At 44.1% G+C, this 23,475-nt stretch overlaps 2 protein-coding genes across 2 annotated transcripts in view; both read left to right on the top strand.

The window, feature by feature from the left end:
- Positions 1-23,475, top strand: part of TMEM132B (transmembrane protein 132B) — a 217,246-nt gene that overhangs the window by 6,315 nt on the left and 187,456 nt on the right. The gene's annotated exons all lie outside the window — the stretch shown is intronic.
- Positions 1-23,475, top strand: part of AACS (acetoacetyl-CoA synthetase) — a 103,673-nt gene that overhangs the window by 56,487 nt on the left and 23,711 nt on the right. The window lies entirely within an intron of this gene.

Here is a 23,475-nt window from a genome sequence, read left to right as displayed (position 1 = left end):
CTGGGGAGGAAAAACGTTTCTGCTAGACATTTGGGGAATGGCATCCTTATTACCCAAGAAATAAAATCCTTCGTAAAATTAAATTAGAGATGCAGATATCTTTGGGGGGTTTTGTTTGTTTTGGGTTTGTTTTTTTTTTGTTTTGCTTGAATGAGAACATCTCAAAAACAGGTGGCAAAGCAGAGATTTATTCCTTGTTAAGTTCAGAGGGCTGGTGCACCTTAGCTGCTTGTGGGCCTTGTAAGAAACCTTCCAGCAGGTGATTTAAATCCAGTTTTTCTGAGAGAAAAACTCTGGGAGAGTAGTGGAAGGAACAGGGTTTATGTTACTTATGAATTTTTTGAGCAATGTTAGATTTTTCAGACGCAGAAACGATCTGGGGCATGGCTCTGTAGTACCAGATTTCCATTCCCTTCAAAAAGGTTCTTCCCCGAATTAGGAAAATGAACTATTTTACATTATTTAGCAGCTGGGCTGCTGAAGCCAGCTGTTTGCATGAGTGGCAGGCACAACTGTTTTATCTCTGGGTTTAGCTGCTGCTGTCAATTAGCTGCAGCTTTTGCTTAGCAGCAAGACCTTTGCCACGCTGGGGAAGGAAGGGTGCTTAATGGGTGCTTCAGCTCTTGAAACAAACATTTATGCTGCAGCTCTAGAAAAAGCTGAAATTTGCACCAAAAAAAAAAAAAAAAAAAAAAAAAGACAGATTCTGTGCACCCTAAAAAGGAACCCTTGAGCAGATGGAGCAGGTTTCTATGCAACAAGAAGTCATTGGAAAGTGGGCAAATATTTGGTAGCTGCTGGCTCTTTGGTACCCAGATTTTTGGATGGAAAAAGGAGCAAAGCTGAGATGAGTTGGTCTGGATGTGTGTGTGGGGCAAGTCTCTGGTGTGGGCACTTGGTAGGGCAAAAGACAAAAGCCACCAGCCCTTGGTGCCCGTGTCCTGACTCTGCAGGGCTCTGGCAGCCTGAAGGGTGACTTTAAAAGGCTCTTAGGAGAAGGGTGGTGGAGGACTGGTAAATGCAGAAAGGGCGGAACATGGACCCACACAATGGCACCAGCTTTTAAAATGCTGCAACAGAGACATCTGGAGAGGATGGTAAAAGCTCTTGGGAAGCAGCAGAGCTCTGTCAGGGCAGCTCTGTAAAGCTGCCTCAGCTGTCCCTGAATCACGGGAATTAGAGCTGGAGAAGTTGGCAAATCAGCTGCTTTTCCTGTCTCTGAGGGTTGGTGGGTACAGCCTGTTCTGGTGCATGGCTGAGATGCAGGCAGCAGGACTTCTGCTGCTTCCTTTGGTAGAGCCTTCCCCAGCCTATTAGACCACTTCTGAGTTCCTCCCACGGTTTTCCTTCTCTGCTTTGTTCCAGCTTTATTGGGTGACCTGAGTCCACACCTTCCCATCCTTATTACCTGTCTAAAACCAAACTAGGCAAATCTGTAAAACAGGGACAAATGGTTAAACACCAAGTGGGAAACTCTGAAAGAGGGAGCCAAGCCTGGCATGCAAACACATTTAAACACATTTACAGTTGGAGATGACTTGGTAAATAAAGGGCAAGGACTTAAAATGCATGTGGTGATGAGCCATAGATTTGCTCTGAAGCTACGCACAAGTTGCAGTCCCACTATCTACACTTTCTAATTCATCTCCCACTAAGACATTCTCCTCCAAGGTGTTTGGAAATAATGGAGTAGCATAGTTACTAACATTACTAAATCCTCATCTCTGTCAGCTACGAGAATTAATATACAAAGGTTTCCTCCTTTTTTTTTTTTTTTTTTAAATGCAGCTCAGTTACTCATTTCCTCTCTTTTGCTCACTGCAAATTATTAGGATGAGTATAGGTGCAAAAAAGGCTCAACTCCAGTAGAGAAACAAGCAAAAGAAAACCCGAAGAGGGCATGAATTTTATTGCAATTCAGGCTTTTTTTTTTGGGCTTTTTTTTCCTATTTTTCAAATGTTAATTTCTCCTCAGTCTTCCATCTAAAGCCCTCTCAGAGGGCTTTGGAGAAGAGTGCAGGCACCACTGAAGATGTGGTCTGTGTTCTCCCATCCTCTCTGCGAGAGGCCCCAGCAGGCCCATGCCTGAAGCTTTGCCGGCAGGGAGAGCAGAGGTGTTGGGTGAGAGTGAGCCCTGGGGTTATTTTTTGAAGACAGATGGTTTCTACTTTTTTTTTTTTTTCATTTTCTTGTGTACTCCTGCTGCTCTTTGAGGAGCAAGGCTCACCTTGGATGGGAGCTACTGAGCTGGTTCCCTGCATGCTAAAGCAGTGGTTGGGTGTGATCTCCTCCTCCATGTCTCAGCCCTGCCTTGTTTTGGTGGTTGCACTCCTCAGCATCTCTGGCCCATGTCCCTGCTGCTGTGGGTGAATGGGTGCCAGGGCTCTCTTGGGCTGCCCCAGCATTGGCATCAGAAGCACCAATGTTTGGGTATGGAAGGGCTGGACTAATACTCGTTTCTTTTGCTGAGTTTGTTTTGCACCAGCTCATTAAAAATGTTTTGGGAAGTCCTAAGCAGAAATGAACAGTTGAAATTTATGTCCTCTGTTGCTAAAATCCAAGCCTGCCCTACAGCCCAGCCCATAGGGCCCACTGTTGCGGTGAGCCTTTCTCTTCAGGGACTCGGCTCTTCTTCGGAGCTCTCTTGCCGTCCCTCTCCTCAGGCGTCTTCATCTCTTGTCTCATTCTGCTTCTGGGAGCATGCCTTTTATTTTGCCCTTCAGCCCCGCCCATTTCCGGCTGGGGCAGGCCCTAATTATTGGGCACAGCTGGGCCTAAGCTCCCAGTTCATTATCGGCGACACCTGAGGACTTGTGGTTCTCTCTACAGCCCACTCCATCACCTCCCTGATGTGACAGAGCCTGGCAGTCCTAGGGTTTGGGGACATCTTTTTAAGGGCTGAACCAAGGAGCTGTTCTCCCTCTCTGCCCTTACAAAACCTAAATGTCCATGTCATGCATCTTATTTCACCACAAAATCCTTTGCATGTGCAACTCTGTGAATGGAGTAATGAGATTCCTGATGTCTGCCCTTAGCCCTGGGGGCTGTGGGGCTTTGAGGAGTCTCAGCTCCTGGGTGCAGCTCCAGCTATGTCTTACTGAAGCCTCCTGCTCATCCAGAGTTAAATTATCCTCCTCCTTTTCTCTGAGCATATTGCAGCCCAACACGTTAAATGCATTAGAGGGCTTGATTGCATTTAGCCAATTAACAAAAAAGGAAAGTCAAAGAGAAGTCATTGCTTTTGGTTCTCACATCAACCAGCAAACTTGGATGGTTTCCCAAGGCCCTCTGACCCCCACGCCTCCTTGCTTGCTGCAGGGCAGTCCCCATGGCCATCCTACAGCCAAATCCATGTGTCCATCAGCAGCTGAGCTTCCCGTGTCCCCTGGCCAGATGTCCCATGTCAGGGCCTTGCCTGCAAGATGCTGTGTCCCTATGAGGCTGAGCACTCCCCAGCTTTGAGCCTCACTGGCCACCAGCAGCTGGGCCACAGCTGCAAAGCCTTCAACCCTCCTGTGTGTCTGTGCTCCTTTGTGCTTAAAAAGCTGCTGATAAATGGTAGCTCTCCCCACTGCTCCTGATGCTCCAGCTGCAGGTTGGATAGGGAGGGGGTCAGCAACGGACTGTGGCAGCCCCAGCTCAACCAGATTCCATCAGAATTCTCAGCCTGGTTAGGTGTGTGGGGTCTGGGAATTGTATCATGCTCCAGTGTCTGGGACCTCCTCATCTGAGTTATTCTCTCCAAACCCCAGTTATCTATCTCCTCAATGGCAGTCTCCTATTGAAAACCATCTCTTTCAGCAGGGCACTTGCATTTATTTACTGCACGGCTTTTCCCATTAGTATAATCATTACTCCTTCGACTGGGTTTGAATTCAGAGCATCCCACTGTGGTACTTAAAGAATTAATTACAGCCATGAAAGAATTCCTCCACAGACATCTATGAATTGGTCTGGCTGAAGTGTTTTAGTTTTGCTTCAATTGGTGCAGCTCTTGTCAAAGGATTGTGAGAAAATGCATGGGTCAGTGATTTAGATTAGGCAAATTACGTTAGAAAAATTGATTTGATTTAGAAAGTGAGCTTGCAGATCCCAGGGAATTGCCTGCTACTTCTTCCGTTGTGCTGCCTCTCCCTGAAGATGAGCAGAGGCAGATAATTCAGGGTTAAAGTAAGTGGCTATTGTAAAAGGTTTATCTGAGAGCAGACCAGAGATGGGTTGATACCTATCTTTAGATAAACAGTTATTGACCCATATATTGCTATCTGTGCATCAGCTGGGGAGACGGACAGCTAAGGATGCTTATAAACAGCCCTTTTAGACAGTGTATATGTGGCTTGCTAAAGAACTGGATCCTTATTTTTAGGTTTGGATGGGCGTTTTCTGTATTATTTATTTTGTTTTGTTTCCCCGGAAATGGATTTTCTGGGCAGCACCTTCAGAACCGGCCTCTGGGAACCTGTGCTGCCCGGCTGCTTTGCCAGCCTGGCTCTCTGCTTAGTCATTCCTGAGGCTGGGAGTTTGATTTTCATGGAGTCTTTTTTTTACTTCCTCGGATCAAACTGAGTATTTCCTCCTTCTGTTCCTCATCTTAAAGGGGCTGCAGTCCCTGGGCTGCAGGGGATGCTCCCTGACAGCGGGCACATTGGGCAGGGGCTGTTCAGAGGACTTGTTCCTAAAAAGCACCTTCTGGATGAGCAGTTCCCATCCCGGTGTGCTGAGGAGCTTCTCTGAAATTCTTTTCCAACCAGCTGTGTTTTGCCTGTGAGAATGGTGGGTTGGGAGTGCAGTGACTGCTGGCTGGACACCCAGAATCTGTGTGACTGTTCAGAAGTCTCCTAGAACCACGGATGGGTTCATCCTGGTGGCAGGGATGAAATTTGGCAGCAAGTGTTCAAGTTTTCACTTTGTAAAGTTTATCCTTTAAAAAACAGTTCAGGAGATGGGTTGCAGTGCTTTTTCTTTCCTTAAACTTAAACCCCTTAAATTCCAGCTTGTTTACTGGGATGTTGGAGAGACCTTACCATGGTAGCACCTCCCTCTGTCTCCTGTGCCACAGAATTCCAGGTGTGGAGCTCCAGAAATGCTTGTGTTGTTCCCTCCCCTCTGTGCAGGTACCAGAGGTGCTGTGCCACCCTGTCTGGGTGCACCCTTGGGCTCTGAGGGTGCCTTCACATCCCTGCTCCCTGCAGAGACTATTCCTGCCCTGGGCTCAGGCTGGGAAGTGGGATGGGGAGAGCAGGGAGAGAAATGATGCTGGGGAGAGCTGGAATGGAGGCTCCCACCAGCAAGTGAATTCAGTGCTGGAAAAAAAGGAGTTGCAAAAGTAGCAATCCATCTGCCCACTTAGTGGGAGAAACCTAAGATTATTTCACAGTAATCAGCTCCCCGGTGTTTAAAAAACCCACAAAAATCCTGCAGGTTTTTGCTTCAATATGGATAACTGGCAAAACCTGGAGCACATTAGTGTGATCAGAGGTTGTGGTTTGTTTGGTTTTGTTTTTTAACTTTGTGGGTTTATTTGGTTTTCCCTTCCTTTTGACAAATAGAGGCTGTATCAAATTAAAAACGATACATGGAAAAAAATAGCTTGCCTTTGCTTTTTAGATACCATGTATCTGCCATAACATTTCAGAGGTTTGCTTTCTTGCCTCTCTGAAACTCTGGAGTTGATTACCAGCGGAGTTATCTGTGAGCTGGTGTTTTTCTTTGCCTCAGGTACAGTTAGCCAGGGAATATTGTCACTGTCACACACCTCACAGGAATACATTCTCAAGGTAATGCATTATGCAGGTATGTTGCCAAGCTGCATGGCTGTATCAGTGTCTCCATTAAAATTCCCAATATTCAGGGATTTTAATTTAATTGTAAAATCTTGCTCCAGGCTTTGCTCAGATGACAAAGTCCAGAACTGGTGGGGTTGGTTTTGTAATCTCATTTGATTTTTTTTTATTTTATTTTTTCACATGTTTTGTGTTTTTTCTTTCCCCTTGACTGTAAGGATATGGAGGAACCAGGCTCCCAAAGAATTGCTTGAGTCTTGCTGATGTGAATTGACAGGCACCGAGTTGGAGGAAGGTTGTAAAGATTTCTGCCCCTGCCTTTTAGAGCAGTCATTCAGGTTACAGGAGGGTTTTACTGATGGTGGGGTTTCAATGTGACACTTGGTTCCATGCCATGGCCTTGGGTAGGGGGTTGGGGCTGAGATGTGTGGAGCTGGGCACTGAGCACATGGGTGAGATGCTTTGGGGGCAGAGTCCCTGAATTGCAGCAGATGCTTTCTTGCTACACACCAATTTGTAATTAAACGACAACTTGCTGTCCTGATTAGATTAAGCAGTTAAATACATTTGCAATATTTTTTTTTCCCCCTGCATTGTGTAATTAGCAACATATGATGCTTACATTAGCTCAATTAAAAGTTATAATGATTAATTTGCACATCAAAGCCTCCCCATGAATCAAGTGGTACAGCACACCGGAGAGAGCTCCATTACTCTGGCTGTGGAGTGCCTGCATGGGCACTGTCACCCCCCGAGACTCTGGGGACAAGATGTGTGCTCTGGTGTGGTGCTTACTGGTGTTCTGATCCTTCCCAAATCAGCAGTGTCCGTGTGTCTCAAGTTGTTTGATAAATGATAGGGATGATGCTTGCCAGGACCTGACAACTTCTTCCTTCTCTCTCAGTCAGGGTGATGTGTCCCAGAGCACCCAGCTGACTGTCCAGCTGGGAATGCATGAAAGTAATGATGTTCCTGGTGGTTCTTGTTGTTGCCTTGTGAAAATAAGCATCCTTCTAAAGTGTTTCGGCCAAAATTCTGAATGCTTCACCCAGGTGAATCTTTAAGTAATGTGAGCTTTCCCTGAAGTTATTTACTAAGCCAGACAGGGGCTTTAACTAGTAAAGAGCCTCATTTAAGCAAGCCAAAGCCAACAGGAAAACTATTATAAGCAAATTATAATGAATTATTTTTTCTTTCTTATGTAGTCATAATATTGTCTTTATTTCCATCTTCTGCTGAGCTGTGAAAATATTCTGCAAAATTATATTTTTTAGTTGATGGAAAAGTACACCCCTGTCAACAATATTTTTCTATTGTTCATCAGAGACAGGCTTCATAACAAGAGAGCTCCGTGTTGGAGAAGTACATCAGCTGCAGACAGTTTATTTGAAGCCTTCTCAAATAGCAGGGACAGTTTATGGGTTCCTGCTCCAGCTGAAGATGAAATGCAGAACGTGGCTTCTAATCTGTCAGAGAAGTGGACGAGGCAGGTTGTAATAATGTATTGCTATTTTCACAAAAGATGGATTTTTTATTAAAGGTTCCAGTGGAAAAAGGTCCAGAGGTGTTAAAATATTTATATATTGTTTAAGTTACAGCCTGAGGGTCCTTCTCCTTCCCTTGAGCCCTGCGGAGATTGCGGATGTGTGTGTGGAAAATGAGCTCCCACCTTTTTTTTTGTCCAGGTACTTGTCTGGACCCATGCACATGCCTGGGCTGATGTTAAATTGGTCGGGTGTTAAATGTTTCTCTTCTCCAACCATCAATTTCAATTGAATTTCATAAGCCATTAAAGTTCTCCGCTGCTTCCTTTGCTGTTCCAGTTACGTGAGCTCCAGCCATTTAGCTGCAGGTCCTGGGGCATGATTGCTCTGTGGAGCAGCAAAAGTAAATTGATTCCTGATGTAGAATCTTTTCTATATATAAAATATTTTTTTCTAATATCTCCGAGTCGCTGTGAGTGATGATGTTGGGCTGATGATGCGAATCTTCAAGCTTGGCTTTTTCTCATCCAGTTCTGGATCCCTCCCCAACAGCACCTTTTAAAAAAAGCTTTTGTGCCTAGCTTGAATGGCAAAGTATTTTATATGGTGGAAGATGATTTCTTTAGTTGTTTATATACATATGTTTAGAATCATGGTTGAAAGGCTTGACTGGGGTTTTCTCCCCGTAGGTTTGAAATGTTTATGATAATGATACTTATTTGGATCAGAGGAGATCTTCTGGCAGCCCTCTGACTTCATTTCAATACTGGCAGCATGACAATGAAAATGCAATCATTTTCCCTTCTCCCACTTTTATTTTCAGGATAAATGAATGGTAAGATTTCTGTGCTCAAAACTAATTGCTCATGGCTCTTAAAATAAAAAAAAAATAAAAATCCATAACACGTACCCTTTAAATAGATGATCTGATCTTTTCTTTTGGTTTGGATTTTGCACTGGTGATTTTGCTGCCAGTCTGAGGCCAAACTTGACAAAATCTGTGTGGAGGCTGAGCAGGCTGAGTCTGTGGGCAGGAAAACTCACTAAGTAATTGTACTTCTTTAGGAAGCAGTTTTCCTGGCAGGAGCTGAGCAGTGGAGCTGCAGCAGGGCCGTGCCACCATGGTTTGCTGGTAGAACAGCACAGCACAAATTTAAAGGGTTTTCCAAAATATAGAAGGGAGCAAACCACTTCTTTTTATTTGCCGCGTGATTTTGAAGTAGCTCATGATCTTCTCCAGTGGCTTTGGGTGGCTGCATGGACCTCCTGGGCACAAGTTTCCAGCTGTGTGTCACTTGTGTGTTTTCCCTCCCTGGCTGTTGGCTCTATCCATATCTTCTAGAGATGTGTGAGGCATTGGTGGGGGTCCTGGGGGGGTTTGGGTGAGGGTGCCTGGTTTCTCTCAAGACAGAGAAGCCCCATCCAGTTGGATGCTCTCGCAAGCCGGGCCAATTAATTCTGCTCGGGGCAGTGAGCCAGCAGTGAGAGGAAGAAGAAATGATGAATATCCAGGCTGCTGCTTCCTCCTCCTCTCTGAGACCATTTTGGGAGGTCAGGAGCCACCCTAGTGGATGTGTTTCCGGAACACTTTGCAGCTCATTTCTCTTGGTGAGACATGGAGCTGGCAAAGGTTCTGCTTCCGTGGAGCATCCCCTGATGGTGACGCGGGGAGTTGGTTGGTTTTAAATGCTTTTTTAAAAGCTGACTTTCCACCAAATTTATTCTGAGACCCCAGGGTGGTGATTCTGTGCCCTTGGGGTGATGTGATTTGGGTTTTGGTTTGTTGTTTGTTTTTTTGTTTTTTTTTAAAGTCTCATTTTGTGCTTGCTCAGGGTTCACTGATGGGCACCCTGTGCCAGTGGTGTCCAAAAGCTGTCACCCCTTGGCGGCCTTGCCTCAGCTCATCCAAAATGAGTTGCAGGTCCTGGAGCAGGCGTGCAGATTTCTGTTAGTTGTTGGCAGCTTTAATCAGAAAAACTGGATCAAGCATCACCTTATCCTCTTGTCTCAGGAGGTGGTCACTCAGGCTGATGATGAGGGACAGGACCTACAATGTCCATCAACTTTTATCTACAGCTTTTCACTGGCAGGAAGGCAAAATCCTTCCCACAGTTTTGGAAGAACTATGAGGCTTATAGATTTCCTCCCTTCCTACTCTTTTTTTTAAAGGCAGGGATAGGCCCTTCTTTCTGAGAGAGTTTGTTCACTCAGGAGCCTTTCAGGGAGGGATTTCCAAGGTGCTGGTGGATATTTCTCTGCCTTTTTGTCTGCGGGCAAAAATGTGATTCTGAGTATTACTGCTGAGAAGATTTGAGGCAGAAATGAAACTCTTCCCCCCATGCAGAAAGAACAGCAGCAAAAAAATAATTAAAAAATGGTTGTGCTTGTATGGAGGTGTAATTGTCCAGGGTGTATCAGGGGTTGCAAATGACTCCAAGTTACATGGTGCTTCATGACCAAGAGAGTGCCCAAGGCCTCCTGAATGTGGCAGTGAAAGTAAAAAAAGTGTTTCAGGAACAACGTGGGATACTGTTTAATTTTCTTCCTAATTAGAGGGAGATGCAAGTGGTCTAGTTTTCACATTTTAACAGCAACATTTAGTTAAAATGATAGACAAGGGAGATGAGAAGAGGCTGCTAAAGCAGCCAAAAGCAGCAAACCCATGAAGCAGACAGAGCTAGAGAAAACTTTAAAGCAATGGATGTAGTTGCCTGAGGATTCTGCCAAGGACCAGATGCTGTAAATGAAAGAGTAACTTCCAGGGCTTGGCATCTGCTTGATATCCAGGGGGAGGAGGAGCAGGAGAAGTGCCTGGAGGGCTGGTGAACAGTTGCAGCAGCTGCAAAATGGGTACCTTCAAAAATGGATCTACAGTGGTATTTTTGTATGGCAGAGAGCAAAGCTGTTGGAAAGAGGTGATGGTCTTTGTGCCTGTCTTCTGGGCTGTGTGACCTTGGGTTTTGTGTGTTTGGTGTCAGCATTACCTGGCTATTTGGCTGCTGGGAAGGTGTTTGGGTGCTGTGGCAGCTTAAGCAGGTGGTGGTAAATGAGGAAGATGTGACTGGGCTGAATTCTGAACCTTTTGGAACCCTTTTCTGACCAGAACCCTGCAGAGCAGTCTCTTTCCCATGCATGGACAAGCTCTGTTGATTTTTAAAATAAGTGGCTCCCCATGACCTGTCTGAGGTCAAGTCATGCTTGGCAGTGCTCTGTTTTTGAGAGCCAAACTGGAAATTTCCTATTATTTTTCTCCCCGATTTATTTTTACAATTAGTGTTAAAATAATTGCAGTCCTAGCAAAGGTGAACAGCTGGGTTTGACATAATTACTGCATAAACAATCTCCCTGCTTTATATGGTAGAAAACCTCTGCAACACAACTTGTTACTGGGGCTGCATCTTAAGGAAAAAATAAAAAAGCCTTTATGGGAAGGGGAGCAGAAAATCAGCTGGGGTCCTCCTTCTGCTTTTAGTACATGAGGATAACTGCATGGGTGTTTGCAGCAGAGGCAGAGTCTCCTTCTGCTTGTACTCAAACCAAACATCCCAGAAAAAAAGTTATAATAACAACAATGTGCATGGGGCATCTTCAGAAAGCCCTGCTGCCTGATGGGCCTAAATAACACTGTGCCTTTTGCAGCCAGGGAAGTCAAGGCAGGGAGCAGTAATTAGAGGTAAAAAGGGAAGTTCATGCAATTTCAGGCAAGGACAAGGGGTTGAATGCTGTTTTTCAAGGCAGAGAGAGGAAGAATGGCTTTGTTCCTGGGTTATGCATTTTTTTACTATTTCAATAGGCTTTTGTTTTCTACTCTTTTTAATATTTTTTTTTTTTGCTTTAACCAGTGGAGAAAAGGTTGGAGTGTTCCCTGGGTGCATGGGGATGGGATGGAGATAGGAGTGGGATGGGAGGCACCCCCTGCATCCCAAGTAGCCTGGCAGGGAGCAAGGGTGAATTGAACCCCTGCATGCTGGTGGCAACCTGCTGGTTGTGTATCCATGTTTGTGAGGAGTTGTGGATGTTTTCCCTGGAAAGTAACAAGGTGTTTGTGCAAGGAGGGGTGGGGGGAAGGTCTCTGTGTTGCTGCAGCTTGGGGAAACAGTTGTGTGCAAGTCAAAACAGCTGCATCATGTCAAGTGCTGAATGAATCTGCTTATTAATATAATAAAGCACAGGAAGATGCTGTCATAACAGTCTCTGCAGCAAGAATTCAGGGGGTTATTTTAACCAAGGCAGCATTAAATCTTTCTGTCTCCTGAAAGCTGCACCCTGGAGGCATGGGCTGTAGGCTAGGTGGGGAGGAACAGTTAACAAGGGCTTGCAGGAGTTTTCTGCATATTGTACTTTCCAGAACATTGCTTTGCTGTCTGTGGTATTTTATATTTTGCTCTTCACTAGAGTTAAGTTCCTCAGACATGATAAGGAGAAAAGTGTGCTTACTCTCTTTTTCTTTTTTTTCCCCTCCCTTCTTTTCTTCATAGCAAGATGAAATTTTCTCTGCTGTAGCACTCATACAGGACCTTTTCTTCAGATTTACAATGTGAAAACATGCTGTCATCTTCTGCTTTGGAAGCTGGGTGTGTATTTTCTATATGTACACATACACACCACAGAGAGAGATGTGTATATTCTCTGATAAAATAGGTCCTTCTCTCTATCCAAAACTGAGTGTTTGGAGGTGATGTAAGACCCAATCTGCCCAGGGCTCCACTGCTGGGCTCACAGCCTGCTCTGCTGTGATTGATTATAGGGCAACAGCACCCTTCTCCCAGAGTCCTGACACCAGAATTTTGGTCATTGGGTGCATGGGTAGGTTCACCAAACCTTTGGAGCAGACCCGCCATGGGGCAGTTAATGCTGGCAGCCCAGCTGGCTCCTGGGAAGTCTCTGAGCCCACAGAGTTACCAAGTCTGGCTTGAAATGGCCTCATCATTGAGGGGTGCCTGCTCTGTGGATGGAGGTTTCCAGAAGTCTTCAGTCCCTAGCAGGTGAAAACGAAAAAGGCAAACTGAGGGGAGTCCCTAAAGGTTCCTCTGAAGGATTTTGCATTATCCATGTGCCAAACACTGAGCACCTTGGGCTGGTCTGTGTTGCTTTACTTGAAAGTGGAGCTGGAGCATCTCAGAGCAGAGCATATGATGGTCTCACCTTTGCCAGCCCCTGGTCCAAAGAGCCCCTGAATATTGCTGGATTTCCTAGGTGTTGGCTCAGCATGGAGACAGCTTTCTCCTCTTCTCTTTTTCTAATCATGGAGAGGGTTCAATACCTCATCGGAAATAACATTTTTGCCTTGGTAGGAAGGTTCCTTGAGGCTGCAATTGACTCTTTCTATCTTTCAAGCAATGGTGTTTTACCTGGGAAAGCAGCCAGTCATGTTTTCAACACAGCAGAATTCTGGCTTGCGTGAAACAGAGGTGGTTCCAGATCCTCCTTGGTTTTTTTCCACTTAGGATGATCTCATTTTACTTTGTATCCTCTCTGCCATCCTGTCCAGACACTCTCCAGCTCCTTCTTAGAAACACTATTAGTAGGTGGGTAATTCTTTAGTTTTGTCAAAACAGCACCTGCAGGACCAACAGATGAATAATCTGGAGTCCTCAGATGCATCCTGATGGGCAGGTGAGATCTTCTTTAGGTGACCCTGAAATGAGGGCTGGGTTATTACTGATGTTATTTCTTCTTTTCTATAAGGCTGTGTGATAACACTTGAAGGTAACTTGAAAGTGGAGAAGATACTGGATACTGGCAAGAACTCTGAAGAGGCCAGGAGATAAGAATTTCCAGAGCAGAAACAAACTGTTTTTAGTTTTTCAAGCCAATTTAATGTATTAATGAAAATTGCCTCCATTTAACTTCAGAGGAGAAGGGAAACTGCAGGGCTGGTGTAACTGAAAGGCTGCATCCTGGTTTGGTAAGTTTGCTGTATTGTAGGTTTTCACCTAGAGTGGTTGTGTTTTTTTATAATCGTACTTCCTACCAGCACTTTTTCACACCTGGTTCTTTTCAAAAAGTGTTCTGCAGTCTGTTTTGCAGGTAGAGGGAGCTGGAGGAGATGAGCAGTACCTTTAGTCCCTCCTAGAGCCAGGATCAGGGAAGAGCCTTTAACCCCTGCATCCTTCCTGGGCTCTCCAGGCTGGATGTGGCTGGAGCAGGGGGTGTAAGGCCGGGACAGTCATCCTGCCCTTGGGTACAGGGAATTTCTCTGTGTGATAAGCAAAGAAAGCAGTGGTGAATATTTCAGATTATATATACATTAGCTAGATAGAGGCATGAAGCCTTGATAGACTTGGCTACTTGTCAGTTAAGTAATCTGGGGTTGAATATCTCCACTCTGCTGGGCATTGGTTACCCCCTTTAGTGTCCTCTTTATATATCCATCCTTAATCTGTCCTTATTCATGTGGGATTTGAGAAATACTCACTTGGCTTTGCATGGTGGAACTGGCACAATGTACATAAAAATGCACGAGGAGTCTGCAAATGCTGCTGGTTTTACCGCTCCCTTTGCAAGGTCTGTGCAGCCACCCAGCACATCTGTGTTAGTCACTGCTGGCTCTTTAGGACAGTCTTGCTTGGACCCACAGGGGTGGGAGATCTATTGGCATCTGTAGTTATTAGGAATTCACTCTGAGATACCTTGTACCAGCACCACCTCTGCCTCCCCACCAACAGCAAATGCAGAAAGTTGAGATCTTGGGACTGCATGGGCATAAATCAGATTTTCAGGAGGTTTTGCTGCTTGAAATACAGAGTTTCCTGCATGGTTTCTGGAAGAATACAACCCTCTGCAAGAAATGAGCAATGTTGTCCTTAGGAAAAGGTTTCAGAGAGTTTTATTGTGCAACTCGTGCTGCACTTCTGGTGTACAAGTTGAACACTCTAGTTTCTGCTTCTGTTATATTATCCTCTAAATTTTTTAAAAAGAAAAATTCTTAAGGAATAATATGCTGTCAAATTTCTGCAGCTTCTGTAGAAGAGTGGCTTTGTCAGGGTGATCATGATACTGAGAGATCATGATGCTGAAACAGATCTTGCAGTGTTTCAGCGAAGGCATAGAAGTTTGCAGGATACATTTTTTTTTGTTTGTTTTAAGCCTTGCAGTCCAAAGGCATTCTCTTCCTGTCTTTGCAAGTGTTTCTGATGCTGCATAAATACTGTCTTTGAGGTTTACTGGCAGCTAACATAGCTGCATGATTTTCATTTAAAGCAAAATCAGAGTGCCTGTTTTAAATCTCTAAGAAAATCATGAAAGCCTTCTTTGCAGCATTGCAAACAAATGGAGATTGACAGTTATTAGTTTATGATTTAACTGCTCTGACAGTGTTGGACACAGAGGGATTTTCAGTCATTAACCACGAGGCATTCCTTGTACATGCTTGGAAGGAATGCTGGCTCTGCCACATCATTGCTGACCCTCTATTTAGCATCAACTGGGGATCTCAGGGTCCTGGGGGAGTGAAGAAACTGATGCTGAGCAAACTGGGCAAGTGGCTGAGCAGAAACCTGCCCTTTGCAGCAGATGCTGAAAAGGGCCTTGAAAAGCTGTTTGGGTTTTTTTCCCCCTGTGGCCTTGTTTGGGGTGATTTGGGAGCAATACAGAAGCTGAAGGATTATGTTGTGCACATTGCAGGTCACTTTTAGCAATCATCAGCAGGAATCTAGCACTTAATGTGTGTCTAATAAATCTGACTTAAATCTTTAATTGAAGGGCTTAATGTGAAGAGTAACCAAAAAAAATAAACCCCAAAAAACCCAGCCTATTGACTTGCTGTGGTGCTCACAGTCTCTTCTGTGTTAGGTGATTCCTGCAGGCCACATAGCTCATTTTATCTAAGGATAAGCAGCATCTCTGCTGGAGGAAGAGATGAGGCAGCACAGCCCCTTTTTGCCCCATTCAGGGGCAGAGTGCCAGCCATTCCTTGCACCCCGCTAGGGAGGAGTTAAATTTTTATAAATCACATAGAAAAAACAGACCACTTATTTATTTGGCATGCAGTTATCCCTCCTGCCTCTCCTCTTCAGTATTTTGATAGCTGTCTAAATCCCTTTCCTCCCTGGGTGTAGGCAGCAGTCTCAGGATGGGCAGGCTTGGGCTCTATTGCTAAGCAACCCTGCCAGAGCGCTGCGTACCCCGGTGCTGCTGCACATCCAGTTTTCCTCTGCCTCACTGCTGCGCTTGCTGCCTTGCAATCCCACAGCCCCATCGATAGCATTGATTAGGGGAGATTCCAGTGGTCCTAAAGTTAAGCTGGAAAGGGCATCGCCTGTTGCTGGTGGGAGGCTGGAGGCACAGGAATGCTGTTCATGCGGGAATCGATGCTCGTGGCTATTGATTGACAAACACTTTGCATTGCACTGAATGTCAGTCTGGTTAGTTCATAAATTTATGGATGTCATTCTGCATTTGGCACAAACTTTCCTCCTTTCTGTGTCATTTTGTCTAGAGAGTTGGACTAAAATGGCAACGTGATCTGCTATGAACAAAATGGAGATGTGGGAATAAGATACTAGCTTTATCATTTGCATTTACTCTACATCTCAAAGAGCAGTGTTTAGCATACTTCTGCTTTCTAATTTTACTTTTAACATGGTTTGAAGCTCAGGAGATTCATTATGTGCCGATATAAAGATTTTGGTAAAATATTGGTATTTGGAGATGGTTGTGGGATAATTTTCATTTTCTGCTCACAAGCGCATAGTAAACACACAGCATTTATTTAATGCTTTGGGGACAATTTTAAGCCATCCAAATATATGCTGGGTAATTGAAAACAAATGTTGGCTTCTCTTTAATAGTGCTTCACAGTAGTCACAGTGCACTGTGACCAAGTTTTCATTTTAGTATTCTTTGGAGACATTTGAAGTGTGCGACTTGTTAAATCTGAGCTGACTGAGAGCGTGGAGATTGCTCTCTGTAAAATGCATTATTGCAGCATTTGGAGAAGAGTCCTTGGTGAGCAGCATTTGCCTCTCTGGGTCATGTCTGGCCTCTTCAAGTTGGATGCACTCCTTGCAGCTGCCCAAGTTTCTGGGCTGCAGTTTGATAGAATTTTGGTAGTGGGGGAAGCTGGGGGGAGGCAATTGCTCTGTGTGGCCCTGGGAGTGTTAGAGCTGAGGTGGCACAGGGACTCATCCTGCCCCCTCAGGGTTCTCCATGGGTCAGATCCAGCCCATGGGGTGCTGTGTTTGTATTTTGCAAGCAGTCAGAATTGCTTGAAGGATCTGACCTGCATTCGGAGGAAGTCTTGAGCTGCTGTGTCAGCAGTGATCCCTTACACAGTGTCCCCAAGGGGCTGCTGGGCTCCAGGTGGATGCTGAACTGTTTTGCTGTGGGGACAGGACTTGAGAGGCAGCTTGGCATGGCTTTGGAGTGAAGACCCATTCTTATATTGGTGCTGTGTGGCTTTTCCCAGGGAGCTAAAAGAGAACGATGCCTTTTGCTTCCCTCAGTGTGTTGAATTTGGGCTGGTGATGCTGAGGAGGAGTGTGCCACATGTGGGCTGTATCTTGTCTAACAATTAGTCATCTGAAAGAGCATTTTGGTTCTCTGTTTCGTCACTGCAGAGGAGTGGGACTCTTCAGAGGTAACTTGTCCTGCTTTGACCCACATGTCTGTGTGCAGGGGAGGGGAATCTCTGCTCCTGCCAGGTGGCAAGGTACAGGCATGGGCACAGCCATGGGGTCAGTCTCCAGCTGGATGGAGTTTTCCACCCTGTGTGTGCTGATACCCTGCCCTTGAGCTAAGAAGTATCCTCTTCCCCTGCCACGTATTTGTGGGAATGTTTCTGAGGTGGGAAAAGGACCTTCAACCTCCTTGTGTTACCATGGGAAGAGGGGGCACCATGCTTCTCCCTGAGGTACGGCCCTTTTGCTTTTGCCAGGATAAACCGTCACTGAAGAATGGGTCCTAATTAAGGGAATTTGCTGTGCATTTCTCCTTTGAAAAGTGAGTATAAATATAGTGCTGTGGAGTTCAATATCTGCCTCTCTGAGTCGTTCAGATCAAATGTCTCCATTCTGAGAATTTTATTTTTTTTTCCTCTCCTTTCTGTCAGCCCAACAGCCTCCCCTGGGAATTTGAATTCCAGTTGAGCTCCTTTGGATTCATGAATCACTTCCAGTGACAAAGGCACCATGGGGCAGCCAGGATCTGGGTAATGATGGTAGTGTGTGGTAGGGCAGAGTAAAGTCCACCTTGCCTTCCTCCTATTGTACCAGCTCTCGGTGCTCTCTCAGCAGTAATGATAATAATACATTAAAAATAATAATGATAACAACAAAACATGGGCTGCCATGAAAGCCTGGGGATAAAATAGAGAGGCTGGGGATGTGGCAGCCCTTCCTAAGTCTTTACTCTCCTCACCCTTCTTTTTTTTCCAGATGAGCTGAGGCCAAGATCAACCAATGGCTTCTTTTACTGAGACAGGTATATCCAGAAAGGCCATTTGCATACATTGTATAGAAATGGAAATTCATCCTTAAGCAGCCACATTCATTTGTAAAAAAAAGAAATGAAAACTGTCAGCACATGAGACTGAGAGTCCATCTGGCCTGCGGGGAAGGGCTCATTTTTTCCCTTTGTTGATCTTGACTGGGTGTATAAATGTGATTGGCAAAACTGCAGCAGAGGTGCCCAGGCTGGTTATTGTTTGCATCCGTCCACTAGAGACTTCTTTTTAGGGATTTGCTAGGCTCCCACATTGTCATCTTATCATAAAAAGGGAAAGAAATCCTTTTGTTTTTGCCTTGTGCAGCCATTCTCCCCAGATCTATAGCACTATTGGAATATTCTTACCTTGTCATGGTGAAGTTTGAAAACCAACTTAACCTGTGCCCTGCTGTGCATCCTTTTGAAAAGATATGCTGGAGAATGGTTCTGTTTGTTCATTAAATAGAACTAGCAGAGAAGAAATCTCATTCAAATGTGTTATTTTCTGAGAGTGACATATGCTGTTGACTCACACAAATAGGTCTCTTCTGGAGAGTCTCTCGTGTAAGAAATTTGTCTTTGCACTTTGTCTTCAGTTATTAATGAGATTTTTTTTTTCTTTTAGCAGAGCTATTAAAAACTCTGATCTCAATTCTCCAAAAATGCAAAAGACGTTGAATTCTACAAATCCAATATTTGATATGTTAATACTGAAGAGCTTATCTGAGGGGGAATGAAAATATAACCTGAGGAAATGTATTGTTTTCCTGGTGGTGTTTTTCCCCTGGCTGCTGTTTATTACTATCCATGTTACCTTGGTAGCAGTTCTCAATGTATCCCTAGATAATACCATGCATGCAGTAATATGAAGCATGTATGGTATCTAGGAACACATTCAGTACATGCAGGTGAAAAGAGATGAATTTTTTTTTTCTTTTTCAGTATTCTTGAGGCCCTAAAGTCCTTACAGGTGTTTTGCTGACTTACACTGCCATGAGGCTATTTCTGTACCACCCCCAGGGATTATCTTTAAAGACTGTGCCCTGTCTTGGGGTGGCAAGAGCTGTGGTCCTGGCTATAGGAGCAGAAACTGCATTTTGCCTTTTATTGCACTTGAAAATTAGTAGCTGTTTGTGGCACGTGGCAGCTAGATTTAAGTTCCTACCTGTATTATAAGGGTATCCCTAAATCAAGAGAAAACCTTTCTTCAAGGTGATACATGCTCAGATGTTTGGCTTGCAGGATGTGTAAGCAGGGGATGGCTCAGAAATCTCAATTTTGCCCTGCGTTTTGTCACTGTTTTGAAATACATTCTCAATTGCCAGCTCAGGTGTTTTTGATGCTGTGTTTCAGCAAAAAAAGTTAACAAATGTTTCCTCCTTGGATCAATTTGTGGTGCAAGGCTGGGTCTGGATTGCTTGGGTGGGGGTTTGCCAAACTGGTTTCTCTTGGTGGTTAGGGGATTAGTCTGAATGAAGCTGAAGCATTTCAAATCCTCCCTCAAATCAATTTTTCTTTGCCCCTCTCACAGCAGAGGGAATTATCATTTCAGCCAGGCAATTTAGAGCTATCTGAGACAGTGGTGTCGGGCCCATTCCACGTGGGATCAGTTCAGCATCGTGATGATGGTTTTGAAAGTTCCAATCGGATTTATAAGCACTGGACTGAATTGAACAGCAAGTAGGTACAAGTGAATGGCAAAAGGCATAACAAAAGCCACAATCCACTTCAAGTAGGTATGAAATTCCATTTAGTTTTTATGTTTTTACTCATGCAGGAAATGCCATTGCAGTGGTGACACTGTGTCCTGTGTACCTACTCTGAGCCATCCCCTCCTAGCATCAGGTGGTTCCTAGGTTTATCTGGGCTGTTTTGTGGTGCCACTTGCAAGAGAACAGCATTAACTAATGAAATTGGTGTTTTTCCTGCAGAAAGGGCTTTCCACATGGTGCATCCATCCTGGCTTGGAGTTCTCTGTTTGCTCTAATCTGCAGCTCACTGGTCTCTCTGCTCATTGTGTTGCCCAACTCACTCCCTTGACAGTGAGCAAGAGTTCTGAGTCAAAGAAAAATGCAGAATCAGGTCTCTCTGGTGCAAACATGCATTGGGTAATACGCTTTCTGGAATCAATTTGGGGATTACTGGCTATTTTAGGAGCTTTTAGAGTTAGGTTTCCTGTTAAAAAAATGTATAAAAAATAGTCTACTGGTTTTTGGTTGGATTTTTTTTTTTTTTTAATGCAAAGGTTTTTGGAGAGCAGAGAAAATAATAAATCCAACAGGTTTTGCTCAGGGAAGTCTTCCCTTGCTTCTAGTCAAATATGATATGAGCTGCTGGTATCTCTTGGGATGGCTGCATAAGGACTGGGTCTTCAAAACCTTCTCCAGCTCCTAGGGAGGCAAATTTAGTCCAACAGGATGCTGATTTCCCTTTGTTTGCTACTGGAGAATCCTGGCAATGACTTCCCAGATGCTCAGGTGTTCAACGTCTCCAATTGCAACCACATTTTTTTCAGCCTGATGCTTTCTCTTATTGAAGTCTGTTCCCATGATGGGAGAAAGAGAGGGTGCTCATTACTGAGAGGGGAAAGAGAGGCAGCTTCATCTTCTGGCTTTGAATATATTCCTGGGTTTGAGGGCACTGCTGTGCTGTGCTGGATGTTTAGGAGAAAGCCAACTGTTCTCTGCAGGGTGTAGTGGATGAGAAATCTTTGGGCTTTTGATTTGAAGATGCCTTAGTTTACTGCTGGGGTTATGAAATCTATGTGAATGCTGACAAATTAATGACTTGGAAAACAAACTCTCATCAAGAAACTGTCAGGGTCTGGAGACCTGCTGAATGGCTAGGGAGACTCCTGAGTTTTTTGCCATTGATTACAAGGGTGCTGGAATGGCTAATTTTGAGCTCTCCTCTGCAATATTTTATGACATGTTATAGACTTGGCAGAACAAATCAGGTCACTGCCTTTACTGTCTTCTCGTGCAATGCATAGCTCTGGGGACTCGAGGGCAGAATTTGAAATTTGCACAGAAATTGGAATTTAGCTGTGAGGATTCAAGACACTTATTTTGCCTGGATTCTGTTCCTGTTTATCAACATCTGGAGTTATTTGGGTGGGGTGAAAAATGAATTCTAGGCTTGGCATTAAAAAAAAAATTCTGTTAGAATGAGTTTTTCTTTGTGGAAATTGGATATTGAATACAGATCTGATTCTTCTGTGTCTGCTGAAAGAGGATAAAGGATAAACCAAGCTTGTTCTTAAAAGGCATATAATAAAATAATAAATAGTGTTTTAAAAAAAGTCTATTTGGAGTGCTTTGAATCAACAACACTGAACTGGGACCTTGAGAAACTTTTTGGAGCAGGTTGTTCTTTTTATCTACATAAAAATTAAAGTAAAAAAAAAAAAAGTAGCCATTAATGAAAACAGTGAGGCAACTATTAACTAGCATCTTCGATTAAACCATCCAGTGAGAAGCCTGTGGGACTTAGCTTGAAAAAGGATATTGTTACATTGCTTTATGGCAATACCAATTTTTAACAACAGAATATGTTCTTTAGCAATTAAGTACTGGGGAGAGCAAAGAAATGAAGATCCCGAATTACATAAAGCTGATGAAAATACACTTATGGGATAATCTTTCTCTGCTGGTGAAAGAAGAAATGCTGACTTACTCTTATTTGTAGCAAGACAAACCTCTATTAGGGCACGGCACTCCAAGGTCCAACCAGGTGTTCCAGCAGAAACTCACGAATAGCGCTCTGAGTCTATTGCTCTCAGGGCTGACCAGCCTGGATCAGTACTATTGCTCCAAAAGCAGCCAACCTCTCTGCTGGCTTGCTCAGGAGTGAGCTTTATTGGCCCCCTAATCCTGCCCATGCGCAGTAGGGCCCTGCCCTAATCAGGCACAGGTGGGCTTAACACAAGGTCATGCCCACTACCTGGCAATTAGTGGCACCTGGTTGCCTCATTTCACTACACTTATTGTCTGAACTGAGCTGGAGGAACAGGTCCACGTATGGTGAATGTTATGACCTTTGTGTACTGCTGCTGTGCTCCCTCTCTGAGCTGGTGGTGTTTTGTGGATCAGGAAAGCGCTTCCCATTTACATAAAGTCTTGTAAACTCCTCTCTTGAATAGATGAATCACTTTAGAGATGCACAGTTGTCTAACAGAGCAATGGCTGTTTCAGACAGTAGTGTATTTTGGGATCTTTGTGATTGGAAGATGCTATCAAAGTCTATAATGTCTGTTATTTTAATTTTATGTTCTGCTCTATACTGTCCTGAAGTCTAATATATCTTCTATTCTGCTAGAGGGAGCTGGCTTCTTTTTAAGATTTTACAGGCTATTTCTGTTGTGCAATGGCATTCAAATCAGGAATTATTCTGTTCTATTCAGAAAAGAAAAATCCTATGTTAGGATGGAAAGATGGGCAAGGTTCAGTGGCAGGAAAACTTGGGAGGAGCTGAGTCCCTGGCAGTACAACCAGTGGCAGTAAGATACCTACGGTAAGGTCCTTCCATACAGGTAATGGTTTTCAGTCTGGGTCTTAAGGAGCACAGGCCCCTCTTTATGTTACTTGGTGTTATTGGTGTTCCTTCCATGTAAAAAAAGTTTATCTTCTGTCCTTGTGCCCCATTCTCAGGGAACAAGGTGGATTAGTCAAACCTTGTCTTGTCTTTGCAAAGGAAAATAAGGGCTGGTCCCTGTTAGGTGCTCAGGGCAGTGGTGTTTGGTCACAGCCTTTAGGGATGATGGATGTATTGATGCACATTGATCTCAGAAAACTGATGAGGGACCAAGACTTCAGTGGTCCAGGTACATGGAAGCAGCTGCAGTGTTATCTCACAGTTTAATTGATTATTGAAAGCTTTCCTGGCTTGTGAGCCAGAATGAGTTCTTACTAGATTTGGCCTTTAATGGCAGCACAGTTACCTGAGGGCAGAACTGCAATGTTACAGCTTCTGAATGTTTACTCTCTCCTCCCTTCCCTCCTTAATGCTGCTCAAGGTGACTGCCAAACCCACAGAAGGTTTTCCTAATGAAATGTAGAAACTGTGTAAATCTATCTTCTGCACACAGAAGTGTTTTGTTGTTTTTTGTTTTTTTTCCCCCTCCTCTGTTCTTTTTATCTCGTCATAATTGTTCCCTCTAGGATCAGCTGCATGATATTAAAGAATCTTTCCTTGTTGTGCAATTAGTTTCAAAATGGCATATTCTGCTGGAGCATCAATCTTGATTTGCAGGAGCAGGTGGCCATGGGCCAGGGAAGACCTTGGCACTGCTCCTGGAGAGGCTCTTTTTGCCCTTGTAGGCTTGAGAATTTTTAAGCCTTGATGGTGAGGACGTGTGCCATGTACCAGGTCTGCTTTCCATCCCTGGTGAGCATGTGTGCTCAGGTGCTTACTCTTCATCTCTCATCTTTCCTGGGAAGTGGTGGGAAAAAAAATAAGGTCCAGTAGGTTATTTAAGCACTGCACTCCCATTAAGATCTGCAGGGACCTCAGCAAACCTGGTTTAAGGAAGCTTATAATATTTATAATATTATATATATATAATATATATTTATATATAATATATATATTTCATCTATAATATTTATATTATATATTATATATATATAATATATTATATTATATTATTTATATTAACCAGAGTTTCATAGGAGGCAGTTGGCATCAAACTTGGATCTTCTAGCCCCAAAGCTGGTTTCTCACTGCTGTGTGCTCTCCTTTTGCTTTTCCTTTGATTCTGTTGCTGAAGGAGGTGCAACCACCAC

The sequence above is a fragment of the Heliangelus exortis genome, chromosome 19 (genome assembly GCF_036169615.1).
Source record: "Heliangelus exortis chromosome 19, bHelExo1.hap1, whole genome shotgun sequence".
NCBI lineage: Eukaryota > Metazoa > Chordata > Aves > Apodiformes > Trochilidae > Heliangelus > Heliangelus exortis.
Note: the sequence above shows the minus strand (reverse complement) of the source record. Positions and strands in the feature narration are given on the sequence as shown.